The 16,487-nt window shown below is 45.6% G+C and overlaps 7 non-coding genes across 7 annotated transcripts; all 7 read right to left on the bottom strand.

Annotated features, from left to right (window-relative positions):
* Nucleotides 1-1,233: 1,233 nt before the first annotated feature.
* Nucleotides 1,234-1,424, bottom strand: LOC130326667 (U2 spliceosomal RNA). The gene has a single exon (XR_008871238.1). It is a non-coding gene; the product is annotated as a U2 spliceosomal RNA (small nuclear RNA).
* A 2,073-nt stretch (nucleotides 1,425-3,497) lies between these two features.
* On the bottom strand, nucleotides 3,498-3,688 carry LOC130326659 (U2 spliceosomal RNA). Its single transcript, XR_008871231.1, has one exon. It is a non-coding gene; the product is annotated as a U2 spliceosomal RNA (small nuclear RNA).
* A 2,068-nt stretch (nucleotides 3,689-5,756) lies between these two features.
* On the bottom strand, nucleotides 5,757-5,947 carry LOC130326660 (U2 spliceosomal RNA). The gene has a single exon (XR_008871232.1). It is a non-coding gene; the product is annotated as a U2 spliceosomal RNA (small nuclear RNA).
* A 2,070-nt stretch (nucleotides 5,948-8,017) lies between these two features.
* LOC130326661 (U2 spliceosomal RNA) lies at nucleotides 8,018-8,208 on the bottom strand. The gene has a single exon (XR_008871233.1). It is a non-coding gene; the product is annotated as a U2 spliceosomal RNA (small nuclear RNA).
* A 2,066-nt stretch (nucleotides 8,209-10,274) lies between these two features.
* On the bottom strand, nucleotides 10,275-10,465 carry LOC130326663 (U2 spliceosomal RNA). The gene has a single exon (XR_008871235.1). It is a non-coding gene; the product is annotated as a U2 spliceosomal RNA (small nuclear RNA).
* A 2,066-nt stretch (nucleotides 10,466-12,531) lies between these two features.
* LOC130326662 (U2 spliceosomal RNA) lies at nucleotides 12,532-12,722 on the bottom strand. The gene has a single exon (XR_008871234.1). It is a non-coding gene; the product is annotated as a U2 spliceosomal RNA (small nuclear RNA).
* A 2,070-nt stretch (nucleotides 12,723-14,792) lies between these two features.
* LOC130326664 (U2 spliceosomal RNA) lies at nucleotides 14,793-14,983 on the bottom strand. Its single transcript, XR_008871236.1, has one exon. It is a non-coding gene; the product is annotated as a U2 spliceosomal RNA (small nuclear RNA).
* Nucleotides 14,984-16,487: the final 1,504 nt, after the last annotated feature.

A 16,487-nucleotide genomic window follows, 5' to 3' on the forward strand; every position in this document is an offset into this window, starting at 1 on the left:
TATATATATGTGTGTGTGTGCGCGTATATATATATATATATATATATATATATATATATATATATATATTTCTCCGCCGAAATCACTTTTAAACCCATTTCCACCTTTTTTTCCCTTCTCTTCCTCTTACTTTTTTTTCACGTTTTTTTACGTTTTTCTCCTTTTCGCCTCTTTTCTGGGCGTATTATTCTTCTTTTTCTTCTTTTTTTTCGTCTAATGCATACCCCATCAGTGCAGCAATGCTTATTCAATACCGCCAGCAGATGGAGACACTGGGGGATAATTTTCTAAGGATTTATACTGATTTTTCCTGTCTGAATTTGTCGCACAGAAAGTTGCAGGCCAAATATGTGTGACATTTCTGCGACTTTAGCTTCTAGAGCATTTTTACAACATTATACATAGGTGCTGAATACATAAAAAGCGACTGTTCAGCGACAGACAAGTCGCATCGGCTGAAAGTAGGCCAGAATGTCAGTCCATGTTGGAGCAGGTTTAGATACAGTCTAAAGTATAGATCTCAAAGTCTGTGCACAGAATTTAGCAAGGGCCTCGCACCTTCTGATGCATCAGGTAGGTGCACAATAGCATAGCCTAACCCTCTGTACTTTGGTCTATATTGATGCGGGACATAGACAGCCAGCTGAGGACCAATCCATTAGTGCAATGGATGGCTGGAAGCATTTGTCTTTGCCTTTGCAATACCACAGAAGCAATGCATGGTCAATGTACAGCAATGACACACCTGTGTGAACAGCCAGGAGACCCCCCCCATGTTATGTTACATAGTTACATAGTTAGTACGGTCGAAAAAAGACATATGTCCATCAAGTTCAACCAGGGAATTAAGGGGTAGGGGTGTGGCGCGATATTGGGGAAGGGATGAGATTTTATATTTCTTCATAAGCATTAATCTTATTTTGTCAATTAGGAACATTCAGCACCCACCCGCTATCAAGGCAGCTGCCTATCATGTCATGCCCTACCTGCACAGGTGTGCTGGCTACTCAAATGATCCAATTAAGGAGGCCATTTAGTCAGCAGCAGCAGAAGTCCTGTGCCTGGACGCTCCAACAGCGGCCAGACACAAGCAGAAGCAGCAGCAGCAGCAGCAGCAGCAGCACCACCTTTTGTTTTTTGGCTGCAGCAGCAAGGCCCACAGGGCTGGCTAGCTGGCTAGCCAGCAAGCAGGTAGCAATGAAAGTAGGAATCTTTCTTTTTAACCCTGTAAGGGGGTGGTGCACTGTACCCGAAGATACTGCCATATCGGGTCAATGCATAGGGCGACGGAAGCAAGCTTCGAAATTGGCCCCCGTTCTCAAAAATCCATTTAATATATGGTCCCCAGATAGGGGACGTATCAGATATTAAACTGATAAGAACAGATACTACACTTGATCTTAGCCAAAAGGCCGAGAAGCGATAACCGTGAAAGGGGCGGGCCCAACAAGGTCCCCTTCATGGGCACTATCACTGCTTGCTGTCAGGGAGGCTGCCAGACAATTTTCCATGCACACTCTGGGCTGGGGGGCAGTCAACCACCAGTACACACAGCAGAACCTAAACCCATACCATTATTGCTAAGCAGCAAGACAGGGGCCCATTGCACTCCCACGGGGCCTTTTTAAATGCAATCCATAACCCGGATTTGCCAGGAACCCTTCTTACTCCTCCTACTTGCATGTGACACTGGGCTTAGGATCTGCATAGGAAACACACACACAAGCACACACCTACCTTTGTTGCCTGCAGATGCCTCCTTGGCTGTCCCCAAACGGTATCAAACCAACACCCACGGGAAGCTGTAAGCATAGAGGACATGCCTGCACCCCATTGGACTTACCTGTGTGGGTTAAATCCGGGTTATTTGACAACCTATGGCGGTGATGGTTCTGCTCAGGCAGAGCAGTGCTGATGCTCCTCATAAAGCTGTCGCTGCTGTGAAGGTTCTAGGTGACATCACAAATCCCTATGGTTACATACACAACAAAGCTGGGTTGTTGTTGTTTACACTCTGCAAGGCCTGTGGAAGTGAGTGACATCATAGCACTGTAGTTCTGAGGGTTCTAGATGGATGCAACAATCTCCTGTTGCTTCTATGAAGGCCATAATAGACGACATCACCAAACAGCTCCATAGTCACATACACAGCAAAGGAGAGATGTTGTTTACACCTAGTGATGTCAGTGGTATTGAGTGACATCACAGCACAGTGCTAAGGCTCCTGGGCCTGGACACAGCAGCGGCTGCAATATCTCAACGGAGAATACGTTTATATATATGTGTGTGTGTGCGCGTATATATATATATATATATATATATATATATATATATATATATATATATCTCCGCCGAAATCACTTTTAAACCCATTTCCACCTTTTTTTCCCTTCTCTTCCTCTTACTTTTTTTTCACGTTTTTTTACGTTTTTCTCCTTTTCGCCTCTTTTCTGGGCGTATTATTCTTCTTTTTCTTCTTTTTTTTCGTCTAATGCATACCCCATCAGTGCAGCAATGCTTATTCAATACCGCCAGCAGATGGAGACACTGGGGGATAATTTTCTAAGGATTTATACTGATTTTTCCTGTCTGAATTTGTCGCACAGAAAGTTGCAGGCCAAATATGTGTGACATTTCTGCGACTTTAGCTTCTAGAGCATTTTTACAACATTATACATAGGTGCTGAATACATAAAAAGCGACTGTTCAGCGACAGACAAGTCGCATCGGCTGAAAGTAGGCCAGAATGTCAGTCCATGTTGGAGCAGGTTTAGATACAGTCTAAAGTATAGATCTCAAAGTCTGTGCACAGAATTTAGCAAGGGCCTCGCACCTTCTGATGCATCAGGTAGGTGCACAATAGCATAGCCTAACCCTCTGTACTTTGGTCTATATTGATGCGGGACATAGACAGCCAGCTGATGACCAATCCATTAGTGCAATGGATGGCTGGAAGCATTTGTCTTTGCCTTTGCAATACCACAGAAGCAATGCATGGTCAATGTACAGCAATGACACACCTGTGTGAACAGCCAGGAGACCCCCCCCCATGTTATGTTACATAGTTACATAGTTAGTACGGTCGAAAAAAGACATATGTCCATCAAGTTCAACCAGGGAATTAAGGGGTAGGGGTGTGGCGCGATATTGGGGAAGGGATGAGATTTTATATTTCTTCATAAGCATTAATCTTATTTTGTCAATTAGGAACATTCAGCACCCACCCGCTATCAAGGCAGCTGCCTATCATGTCATGCCCTACCTGCACAGGTGTGCTGGCTACTCAAATGATCCAATTAAGGAGGCCATTTAGTCAGCAGCAGCAGAAGTCCTGTGCCTGGACGCTCCAACAGCGGCCAGACACAAGCAGAAGCAGCAGCAGCAGCACCACCTTTTGTTTTTTGGCTGCAGCAGCAAGGCCCACAGGGCTGGCTAGCTGGCTAGCCAGCAAGCAGGTAGCAATGAAAGTAGGAATCTTTCTTTTTAACCCTGTAAGGGGGTGGTGCACTGTACCCGAAGATACTGCCATATCGGGTCAATGCATAGGGCGACGGAAGCAAGCTTCGAAATCGGCCCCCGTTCTCAAAAATCCATTTAATATATGGTCCCCAGATAGGGGACGTATCAGATATTAAACTGATAAGAACAGATACTACACTTGATCTTAGCCAAAAGGCCGAGAAGCGATAACCGTGAAAGGGGCGGGCCCAACAAGGTCCCCTTCATGGGCACTATCACTGCTTGCTGTCAGGGAGGCTGCCAGACAATTTTCCATGCACACTCTGGGCTGGGGGGCAGTCAACCACCAGTACACACAGCAGAACCTAAACCCATACCATTATTGCTAAGCAGCAAGACAGGGGCCCATTGCACTCCCACGGGGCCTTTTTAAATGCAATCCATAACCCGGATTTGCCAGGAACCCTTCTTACTCCTCCTACTTGCATGTGACACTGGGCTTAGGATCTGCATAGGAAACACACACACAAGCACACACCTACCTTTGTTGCCTGCAGATGCCTCCTTGGCTGTCCCCAAACGGTATCAAACCAACACCCACGGGAAGCTGTAAGCATAGAGGACATGCCTGCACCCCATTGGACTTACCTGTGTGGGTTAAATCCGGGTTATTTGACAACCTATGGCGGTGATGGTTCTGCTCAGGCAGAGCAGTGCTGATGCTCCTCATAAAGCTGTCGCTGCTGTGAAGGTTCTAGGTGACATCACAAATCCCTATGGTTACATACACAACAAAGCTGGGTTGTTGTTGTTTACACTCTGCAAGGCCTGTGGAAGTGAGTGACATCATAGCACTGTAGTTCTGAGGGTTCTAGATGGATGCAACAATCTCCTGTTGCTTCTATGAAGGCCATAATAGACGACATCACCAAACAGCTCCATAGTCACATACACAGCAAAGGAGAGATGTTGTTTACACCTAGTGATGTCAGTGGTATTGAGTGACATCACAGCACAGTGCTAAGGCTCCTGGGCCTGGACACAGCAGCGGCTGCAATATCTCAACGGAGAATACGTTTATATATATGTGTGTGTGTGCGCGTATATATATATATATATATATATATATATATATATATATATATTTCTCCGCCGAAATCACTTTTAAACCCATTTCCACCTTTTTTTCCCTTCTCTTCCTCTTACTTTTTTTTCACGTTTTTTTACGTTTTTCTCCTTTTCGCCTCTTTTCTGGGCGTATTATTCTTCTTTTTCTTCTTTTTTTTCGTCTAATGCATACCCCATCAGTGCAGCAATGCTTATTCAATACCGCCAGCAGATGGAGACACTGGGGGATAATTTTCTAAGGATTTATACTGATTTTTCCTGTCTGAATTTGTCGCACAGAAAGTTGCAGGCCAAATATGTGTGACATTTCTGCGACTTTAGCTTCTAGAGCATTTTTACAACATTATACATAGGTGCTGAATACATAAAAAGCGACTGTTCAGCGACAGACAAGTCGCATCGGCTGAAAGTAGGCCAGAATGTCAGTCCATGTTGGAGCAGGTTTAGATACAGTCTAAAGTATAGATCTCAAAGTCTGTGCACAGAATTTAGCAAGGGCCTCGCACCTTCTGATGCATCAGGTAGGTGCACAATAGCATAGCCTAACCCTCTGTACTTTGGTCTATATTGATGCGGGACATAGACAGCCAGCTGATGACCAATCCATTAGTGCAATGGATGGCTGGAAGCATTTGTCTTTGCCTTTGCAATACCACAGAAGCAATGCATGGTCAATGTACAGCAATGACACACCTGTGTGAACAGCCAGGAGACCCCCCCCATGTTATGTTACATAGTTACATAGTTAGTACGGTCGAAAAAAGACATATGTCCATCAAGTTCAACCAGGGAATTAAGGGGTAGGGGTGTGGCGCGATATTGGGGAAGGGATGAGATTTTATATTTCTTCATAAGCATTAATCTTATTTTGTCAATTAGGAACATTCAGCACCCACCCGCTATCAAGGCAGCTGCCTATCATGTCATGCCCTACCTGCACAGGTGTGCTGGCTACTCAAATGATCCAATTAAGGAGGCCATTTAGTCAGCAGCAGCAGAAGTCCTGTGCCTGGACGCTCCAACAGCGGCCAGACACAAGCAGAAGCAGCAGCAGCAGCACCACCTTTTGTTTTTTGGCTGCAGCAGCAAGGCCCACAGGGCTGGCTAGCTGGCTAGCCAGCAAGCAGGTAGCAATGAAAGTAGGAATCTTTCTTTTTAACCCTGTAAGGGGGTGGTGCACTGTACCCGAAGATACTGCCATATCGGGTCAATGCATAGGGCGACGGAAGCAAGCTTCGAAATCGGCCCCCGTTCTCAAAAATCCATTTAATATATGGTCCCCAGATAGGGGACGTATCAGATATTAAACTGATAAGAACAGATACTACACTTGATCTTAGCCAAAAGGCCGAGAAGCGATAACCGTGAAAGGGGCGGGCCCAACAAGGTCCCCTTCATGGGCACTATCACTGCTTGCTGTCAGGGAGGCTGCCAGACAATTTTCCATGCACACTCTGGGCTGGGGGGCAGTCAACCACCAGTACACACAGCAGAACCTAAACCCATACCATTATTGCTAAGCAGCAAGACAGGGGCCCATTGCACTCCCACGGGGCCTTTTTAAATGCAATCCATAACCCGGATTTGCCAGGAACCCTTCTTACTCCTCCTACTTGCATGTGACACTGGGCTTAGGATCTGCATAGGAAACACACACACAAGCACACACCTACCTTTGTTGCCTGCAGATGCCTCCTTGGCTGTCCCCAAACGGTATCAAACCAACACCCACGGGAAGCTGTAAGCATAGAGGACATGCCTGCACCCCATTGGACTTACCTGTGTGGGTTAAATCCGGGTTATTTGACAACCTATGGCGGTGATGGTTCTGCTCAGGCAGAGCAGTGCTGATGCTCCTCATAAAGCTGTCGCTGCTGTGAAGGTTCTAGGTGACATCACAAATCCCTATGGTTACATACACAACAAAGCTGGGTTGTTGTTGTTTACACTCTGCAAAAGGCCTGTGGAAGTGAGTGACATCATAGCACTGTAGTTCTGAGGGTTCTAGATGGATGCAACAATCTCCTGTTGCTTCTATGAAGGCCATAATAGACGACATCACCAAACAGCTCCATAGTCACATACACAGCAAAGGAGAGATGTTGTTTACACCTAGTGATGTCAGTGGTATTGAGTGACATCACAGCACAGTGCTAAGGCTCCTGGGCCTGGACACAGCAGCGGCTGCAATATCTCAACGGAGAATACGTTTATATATATGTGTGTGTGTGCGCGTATATATATATATATATATATATATATATATATATATATATATTTCTCCGCCGAAATCACTTTTAAACCCATTTCCACCTTTTTTTCCCTTCTCTTCCTCTTACTTTTTTTTCACGTTTTTTTACGTTTTTCTCCTTTTCGCCTCTTTTCTGGGCGTATTATTCTTCTTTTTCTTCTTTTTTTTCGTCTAATGCATACCCCATCAGTGCAGCAATGCTTATTCAATACCGCCAGCAGATGGAGACACTGGGGGATAATTTTCTAAGGATTTATACTGATTTTTCCTGTCTGAATTTGTCGCACAGAAAGTTGCAGGCCAAATATGTGTGACATTTCTGCGACTTTAGCTTCTAGAGCATTTTTACAACATTATACATAGGTGCTGAATACATAAAAAGCGACTGTTCAGCGACAGACAAGTCGCATCGGCTGAAAGTAGGCCAGAATGTCAGTCCATGTTGGAGCAGGTTTAGATACAGTCTAAAGTATAGATCTCAAAGTCTGTGCACAGAATTTAGCAAGGGCCTCGCACCTTCTGATGCATCAGGTAGGTGCACAATAGCATAGCCTAACCCTCTGTACTTTGGTCTATATTGATGCGGGACATAGACAGCCAGCTGATGACCAATCCATTAGTGCAATGGATGGCTGGAAGCATTTGTCTTTGCCTTTGCAATACCACAGAAGCAATGCATGGTCAATGTACAGCAATGACACACCTGTGTGAACAGCCAGGAGACCCCCCCCATGTTATGTTACATAGTTACATAGTTAGTACGGTCGAAAAAAGACATATGTCCATCAAGTTCAACCAGGGAATTAAGGGGTAGGGGTGTGGCGCGATATTGGGGAAGGGATGAGATTTTATATTTCTTCATAAGCATTAATCTTATTTTGTCAATTAGGAACATTCAGCACCCACCCGCTATCAAGGCAGCTGCCTATCATGTCATGCCCTACCTGCACAGGTGTGCTGGCTACTCAAATGATCCAATTAAGGAGGCCATTTAGTCAGCAGCAGCAGAAGTCCTGTGCCTGGACGCTCCAACAGCGGCCAGACACAAGCAGAAGCAGCAGCAGCAGCACCACCTTTTGTTTTTTGGCTGCAGCAGCAAGGCCCACAGGGCTGGCTAGCTGGCTAGCCAGCAAGCAGGTAGCAATGAAAGTAGGAATCTTTCTTTTTAACCCTGTAAGGGGGTGGTGCACTGTACCCGAAGATACTGCCATATCGGGTCAATGCATAGGGCGACGGAAGCAAGCTTCGAAATCGGCCCCCGTTCTCAAAAATCCATTTAATATATGGTCCCCAGATAGGGGACGTATCAGATATTAAACTGATAAGAACAGATACTACACTTGATCTTAGCCAAAAGGCCGAGAAGCGATAACCGTGAAAGGGGCGGGCCCAACAAGGTCCCCTTCATGGGCACTATCACTGCTTGCTGTCAGGGAGGCTGCCAGACAATTTTCCATGCACACTCTGGGCTGGGGGGCAGTCAACCACCAGTACACACAGCAGAACCTAAACCCATACCATTATTGCTAAGCAGCAAGACAGGGGCCCATTGCACTCCCACGGGGCCTTTTTAAATGCAATCCATAACCCGGATTTGCCAGGAACCCTTCTTACTCCTCCTACTTGCATGTGACACTGGGCTTAGGATCTGCATAGGAAACACACACACAAGCACACACCTACCTTTGTTGCCTGCAGATGCCTCCTTGGCTGTCCCCAAACGGTATCAAACCAACACCCACGGGAAGCTGTAAGCATAGAGGACATGCCTGCACCCCATTGGACTTACCTGTGTGGGTTAAATCCGGGTTATTTGACAACCTATGGCGGTGATGGTTCTGCTCAGGCAGAGCAGTGCTGATGCTCCTCATAAAGCTGTCGCTGCTGTGAAGGTTCTAGGTGACATCACAAATCCCTATGGTTACATACACAACAAAGCTGGGTTGTTGTTGTTTACACTCTGCAAGGCCTGTGGAAGTGAGTGACATCATAGCACTGTAGTTCTGAGGGTTCTAGATGGATGCAACAATCTCCTGTTGCTTCTATGAAGGCCATAATAGACGACATCACCAAACAGCTCCATAGTCACATACACAGCAAAGGAGAGATGTTGTTTACACCTAGTGATGTCAGTGGTATTGAGTGACATCACAGCACAGTGCTAAGGCTCCTGGGCCTGGACACAGCAGCGGCTGCAATATCTCAACGGAGAATACGTTTATATATATGTGTGTGTGTGCGCGTATATATATATATATATATATATATATATATATATATATATTTCTCCGCCGAAATCACTTTTAAACCCATTTCCACCTTTTTTTCCCTTCTCTTCCTCTTACTTTTTTTTCACGTTTTTTTACGTTTTTCTCCTTTTCGCCTCTTTTCTGGGCGTATTATTCTTCTTTTTCTTCTTTTTTTTCGTCTAATGCATACCCCATCAGTGCAGCAATGCTTATTCAATACCGCCAGCAGATGGAGACACTGGGGGATAATTTTCTAAGGATTTATACTGATTTTTCCTGTCTGAATTTGTCGCACAGAAAGTTGCAGGCCAAATATGTGTGACATTTCTGCGACTTTAGCTTCTAGAGCATTTTTACAACATTATACATAGGTGCTGAATACATAAAAAGCGACTGTTCAGCGACAGACAAGTCGCATCGGCTGAAAGTAGGCCAGAATGTCAGTCCATGTTGGAGCAGGTTTAGATACAGTCTAAAGTATAGATCTCAAAGTCTGTGCACAGAATTTAGCAAGGGCCTCGCACCTTCTGATGCATCAGGTAGGTGCACAATAGCATAGCCTAACCCTCTGTACTTTGGTCTATATTGATGCGGGACATAGACAGCCAGCTGATGACCAATCCATTAGTGCAATGGATGGCTGGAAGCATTTGTCTTTGCCTTTGCAATACCACAGAAGCAATGCATGGTCAATGTACAGCAATGACACACCTGTGTGAACAGCCAGGAGACCCCCCCCATGTTATGTTACATAGTTACATAGTTAGTACGGTCGAAAAAAGACATATGTCCATCAAGTTCAACCAGGGAATTAAGGGGTAGGGGTGTGGCGCGATATTGGGGAAGGGATGAGATTTTATATTTCTTCATAAGCATTAATCTTATTTTGTCAATTAGGAACATTCAGCACCCACCCGCTATCAAGGCAGCTGCCTATCATGTCATGCCCTACCTGCACAGGTGTGCTGGCTACTCAAATGATCCAATTAAGGAGGCCATTTAGTCAGCAGCAGCAGAAGTCCTGTGCCTGGACGCTCCAACAGCGGCCAGACACAAGCAGAAGCAGCAGCAGCAGCACCACCTTTTGTTTTTTGGCTGCAGCAGCAAGGCCCACAGGGCTGGCTAGCTGGCTAGCCAGCAAGCAGGTAGCAATGAAAGTAGGAATCTTTCTTTTTAACCCTGTAAGGGGGTGGTGCACTGTACCCGAAGATACTGCCATATCGGGTCAATGCATAGGGCGACGGAAGCAAGCTTCGAAATCGGCCCCCGTTCTCATAAATCCATTTAATATATGGTCCCCAGATAGGGGACGTATCAGATATTAAACTGATAAGAACAGATACTACACTTGATCTTAGCCAAAAGGCCGAGAAGCGATAACCGTGAAAGGGGCGGGCCCAACAAGGTCCCCTTCATGGGCACTATCACTGCTTGCTGTCAGGGAGGCTGCCAGACAATTTTCCATGCACACTCTGGGCTGGGGGGCAGTCAACCACCAGTACACACAGCAGAACCTAAACCCATACCATTATTGCTAAGCAGCAAGACAGGGGCCCATTGCACTCCCACGGGGCCTTTTTAAATGCAATCCATAACCCGGATTTGCCAGGAACCCTTCTTACTCCTCCTACTTGCATGTGACACTGGGCTTAGGATCTGCATAGGAAACACACACACAAGCACACACCTACCTTTGTTGCCTGCAGATGCCTCCTTGGCTGTCCCCAAACGGTATCAAACCAACACCCACGGGAAGCTGTAAGCATAGAGGACATGCCTGCACCCCATTGGACTTACCTGTGTGGGTTAAATCCGGGTTATTTGACAACCTATGGCGGTGATGGTTCTGCTCAGGCAGAGCAGTGCTGATGCTCCTCATAAAGCTGTCGCTGCTGTGAAGGTTCTAGGTGACATCACAAATCCCTATGGTTACATACACAACAAAGCTGGGTTGTTGTTGTTTACACTCTGCAAGGCCTGTGGAAGTGAGTGACATCATAGCACTGTAGTTCTGAGGGTTCTAGATGGATGCAACAATCTCCTGTTGCTTCTATGAAGGCCATAATAGACGACATCACCAAACAGCTCCATAGTCACATACACAGCAAAGGAGAGATGTTGTTTACACCTAGTGATGTCAGTGGTATTGAGTGACATCACAGCACAGTGCTAAGGCTCCTGGGCCTGGACACAGCAGCGGCTGCAATATCTCAACGGAGAATACGTTTATATATATGTGTGTGTGTGCGCGTATATATATATATATATAATATATATATATATATATATATATATATATATATATCTCCGCCGAAATCACTTTTAAACCCATTTCCACCTTTTTTTCCCTTCTCTTCCTCTTACTTTTTTTTCACGTTTTTTTACGTTTTTCTCCTTTTCGCCTTTTCTGGGCGTATTATTCTTCTTTTTTTTCGTCTAATGCATACCCCATCAGTGCAGCAATGCTTATTCAATACCGCCAGCAGATGGAGACACTGGGGGATAATTTTCTAAGGATTTATACTGATTTTTCCTGTCTGAATTTGTCGCACAGAAAGTTGCAGGCCAAATATGTGTGACATTTCTGCGACTTTAGCTTCTAGAGCATTTTTACAACATTATACATAGGTGCTGAATACATAAAAAGCGACTGTTCAGCGACAGACAAGTCGCATCGGCTGAAAGTAGGCCAGAATGTCAGTCCATGTTGGAGCAGGTTTAGATACAGTCTAAAGTATAGATCTCAAAGTCTGTGCACAGAATTTAGCAAGGGCCTCGCACCTTCTGATGCATCAGGTAGGTGCACAATAGCATAGCCTAACCCTCTGTACTTTGGTCTATATTGATGCGGGACATAGACAGCCAGCTGATGACCAATCCATTAGTGCAATGGATGGCTGGAAGCATTTGTCTTTGCCTTTGCAATACCACAGAAGCAATGCATGGTCAATGTACAGCAATGACACACCTGTGTGAACAGCCAGGAGACCCCCCCCCCCATGTTATGTTACATAGTTACATAGTTAGTACGGTCGAAAAAAGACATATGTCCATCAAGTTCAACCAGGGAATTAAGGGGTAGGGGTGTGGCGCGATATTGGGGAAGGGATGAGATTTTATATTTCTTCATAAGCATTAATCTTATTTTGTCAATTAGGAACATTCAGCACCCACCCGCTATCAAGGCAGCTGCCTATCATGTCATGCCCTACCTGCACAGGTGTGCTGGCTACTCAAATGATCCAATTAAGGAGGCCATTTAGTCAGCAGCAGCAGAAGTCCTGTGCCTGGACGCTCCAACAGCGGCCAGACACAAGCAGAAGCAGCAGCAGCACCACCTTTTGTTTTTTGGCTGCAGCAGCAAGGCCCACAGGGCTGGCTAGCTGGCTAGCCAGCAAGCAGGTAGCAATGAAAGTAGGAATCTTTCTTTTTAACCCTGTAAGGGGGTGGTGCACTGTACCCGAAGATACTGCCATATCGGGTCAATGCATAGGGCGACGGAAGCAAGCTTCGAAATCGGCCCCCGTTCTCAAAAATCCATTTAATATATGGTCCCCAGATAGGGGACGTATCAGATATTAAACTGATAAGAACAGATACTACACTTGATCTTAGCCAAAAGGCCGAGAAGCGATAACCGTGAAAGGGGCGGGCCCAACAAGGTCCCCTTCATGGGCACTATCACTGCTTGCTGTCAGGGAGGCTGCCAGACAATTTTCCATGCACACTCTGGGCTGGGGGGCAGTCAACCACCAGTACACACAGCAGAACCTAAACCCATACCATTATTGCTAAGCAGCAAGACAGGGGCCCATTGCACTCCCACGGGGCCTTTTTAAATGCAATCCATAACCCGGATTTGCCAGGAACCCTTCTTACTCCTCCTACTTGCATGTGACACTGGGCTTAGGATCTGCATAGGAAACACACACACAAGCACACACCTACCTTTGTTGCCTGCAGATGCCTCCTTGGCTGTCCCCAAACGGTATCAAACCAACACCCACGGGAAGCTGTAAGCATAGAGGACATGCCTGCACCCCATTGGACTTACCTGTGTGGGTTAAATCCGGGTTATTTGACAACCTATGGCGGTGATGGTTCTGCTCAGGCAGAGCAGTGCTCATGCTCCTCATAAAGCTGTCGCTGCTGTGAAGGTTCTAGGTGACATCACAAATCCCTATGGTTACATACACAACAAAGCTGGGTTGTTGTTGTTTACACTCTGCAAGGCCTGTGGAAGTGAGTGACATCATAGCACTGTAGTTCTGAGGGTTCTAGATGGATGCAACAATCTCCTGTTGCTTCTATGAAGGCCATAATAGACGACATCACCAAACAGCTCCATAGTCACATACACAGCAAAGGAGAGATGTTGTTTACACCTAGTGATGTCAGTGGTATTGAGTGACATCACAGCACAGTGCTAAGGCTCCTGGGCCTGGACACAGCAGCGGCTGCAATATCTCAACGGAGAATACGTTTATATATATGTGTGTGTGTGCGCGTATATATATATATATATATATATATATATATATATATATATATATTTCTCCGCCGAAATCACTTTTAAACCCATTTCCACCTTTTTTTCCCTTCTCTTCCTCTTACTTTTTTTTCACGTTTTTTTACGTTTTTCTCCTTTTCGCCTCTTTTCTGGGCGTATTATTCTTCTTTTTCTTCTTTTTTTTCGTCTAATGCATACCCCATCAGTGCAGCAATGCTTATTCAATACCGCCAGCAGATGGAGACACTGGGGGATAATTTTCTAAGGATTTATACTGATTTTTCCTGTCTGAATTTGTCGCACAGAAAGTTGCAGGCCAAATATGTGTGACATTTCTGCGACTTTAGCTTCTAGAGCATTTTTACAACATTATACATAGGTGCTGAATACATAAAAAGCGACTGTTCAGCGACAGACAAGTCGCATCGGCTGAAAGTAGGCCAGAATGTCAGTCCATGTTGGAGCAGGTTTAGATACAGTCTAAAGTATAGATCTCAAAGTCTGTGCACAGAATTTAGCAAGGGCCTCGCACCTTCTGATGCATCAGGTAGGTGCACAATAGCATAGCCTAACCCTCTGTACTTTGGTCTATATTGATGCGGGACATAGACAGCCAGCTGATGACCAATCCATTAGTGCAATGGATGGCTGGAAGCATTTGTCTTTGCCTTTGCAATACCACAGAAGCAATGCATGGTCAATGTACAGCAATGACACACCTGTGTGAACAGCCAGGAGACCCCCCCCATGTTATGTTACATAGTTACATAGTTAGTACGGTCGAAAAAAGACATATGTCCATCAAGTTCAACCAGGGAATTAAGGGGTAGGGGTGTGGCGCGATATTGGGGAAGGGATGAGATTTTATATTTCTTCATAAGCATTAATCTTATTTTGTCAATTAGGAACATTCAGCACCCACCCGCTATCAAGGCAGCTGCCTATCATGTCATGCCCTACCTGCACAGGTGTGCTGGCTACTCAAATGATCCAATTAAGGAGGCCATTTAGTCAGCAGCAGCAGAAGTCCTGTGCCTGGACGCTCCAACAGCGGCCAGACACAAGCAGAAGCAGCAGCAGCAGCACCACCTTTTGTTTTTTGGCTGCAGCAGCAAGGCCCACAGGGCTGGCTAGCTGGCTAGCCAGCAAGCAGGTAGCAATGAAAGTAGGAATCTTTCTTTTTAACCCTGTAAGGGGGTGGTGCACTGTACCCGAAGATACTGCCATATCGGGTCAATGCATAGGGCGACGGAAGCAAGCTTCGAAATCGGCCCCCGTTCTCATAAATCCATTTAATATATGGTCCCCAGATAGGGGACGTATCAGATATTAAACTGATAAGAACAGATACTACACTTGATCTTAGCCAAAAGGCCGAGAAGCGATAACCGTGAAAGGGGCGGGCCCAACAAGGTCCCCTTCATGGGCACTATCACTGCTTGCTGTCAGGGAGGCTGCCAGACAATTTTCCATGCACACTCTGGGCTGGGGGGCAGTCAACCACCAGTACACACAGCAGAACCTAAACCCATACCATTATTGCTAAGCAGCAAGACAGGGGCCCATTGCACTCCCACGGGGCCTTTTTAAATGCAATCCATAACCCGGATTTGCCAGGAACCCTTCTTACTCCTCCTACTTGCATGTGACACTGGGCTTAGGATCTGCATAGGAAACACACACACAAGCACACACCTACCTTTGTTGCCTGCAGATGCCTCCTTGGCTGTCCCCAAACGGTATCAAACCAACACCCACGGGAAGCTGTAAGCATAGAGGACATGCCTGCACCCCATTGGACTTACCTGTGTGGGTTAAATCCGGGTTATTTGACAACCTATGGCGGTGATGGTTCTGCTCAGGCAGAGCAGTGCTGATGCTCCTCATAAAGCTGTCGCTGCTGTGAAGGTTCTAGGTGACATCACAAATCCCTATGGTTACATACACAACAAAGCTGGGTTGTTGTTGTTTACACTCTGCAAGGCCTGTGGAAGTGAGTGACATCATAGCACTGTAGTTCTGAGGGTTCTAGATGGATGCAACAATCTCCTGTTGCTTCTATGAAGGCCATAATAGACGACATCACCAAACAGCTCCATAGTCACATACACAGCAAAGGAGAGATGTTGTTTACACCTAGTGATGTCAGTGGTATTGAGTGACATCACAGCACAGTGCTAAGGCTCCTGGGCCTGGACACAGCAGCGGCTGCAATATCTCAACGGAGAATACGTTTATATATATATGTGTGTGTGTGCGCGTATATATATATATATATATATATATATATATATATATATATATATTTCTCCGCCGAAATCACTTTTAAACCCATTTCCACCTTTTTTTCCCTTCTCTTCCTCTTACTTTTTTTTCACGTTTTTTTACGTTTTTCTCCTTTTCGCCTCTTTTCTGGGCGTATTATTCTTCTTTTTCTTCTTTTTTTTCGTCTAATGCATACCCCATCAGTGCAGCAATGCTTATTCAATACCGCCAGCAGATGGAGACACTGGGGGATAATTTTCTAAGGATTTATACTGATTTTTCCTGTCTGAATTTGTCGCACAGAAAGTTGCAGGCCAAATATGTGTGACATTTCTGCGACTTTAGCTTCTAGAGCATTTTTACAACATTATACATAGGTGCTGAATACATAAAAAGCGACTGTTCAGCGACAGACAAGTCGCATCGGCTGAAAGTAGGCCAGAATGTCAGTCCATGTTGGAGCAGGTTTAGATACAGTCTAAAGTATAGATCTCAAAGTCTGTGCACAGAATTTAGCAAGGGCCTCGCACCTTCTGATGCATCAGGTAGGTGCACAATAGCATAGCCTAACCCTCTGTACTTTGGTCTATATTGATGCGGGACATAGACAGCCAGCTGATGACCA

The sequence above is a fragment of the Hyla sarda genome, unplaced genomic scaffold (genome assembly GCF_029499605.1).
Source record: "Hyla sarda isolate aHylSar1 unplaced genomic scaffold, aHylSar1.hap1 scaffold_2859, whole genome shotgun sequence".
Taxonomy (NCBI): Eukaryota; Metazoa; Chordata; class Amphibia; order Anura; family Hylidae; genus Hyla; species Hyla sarda.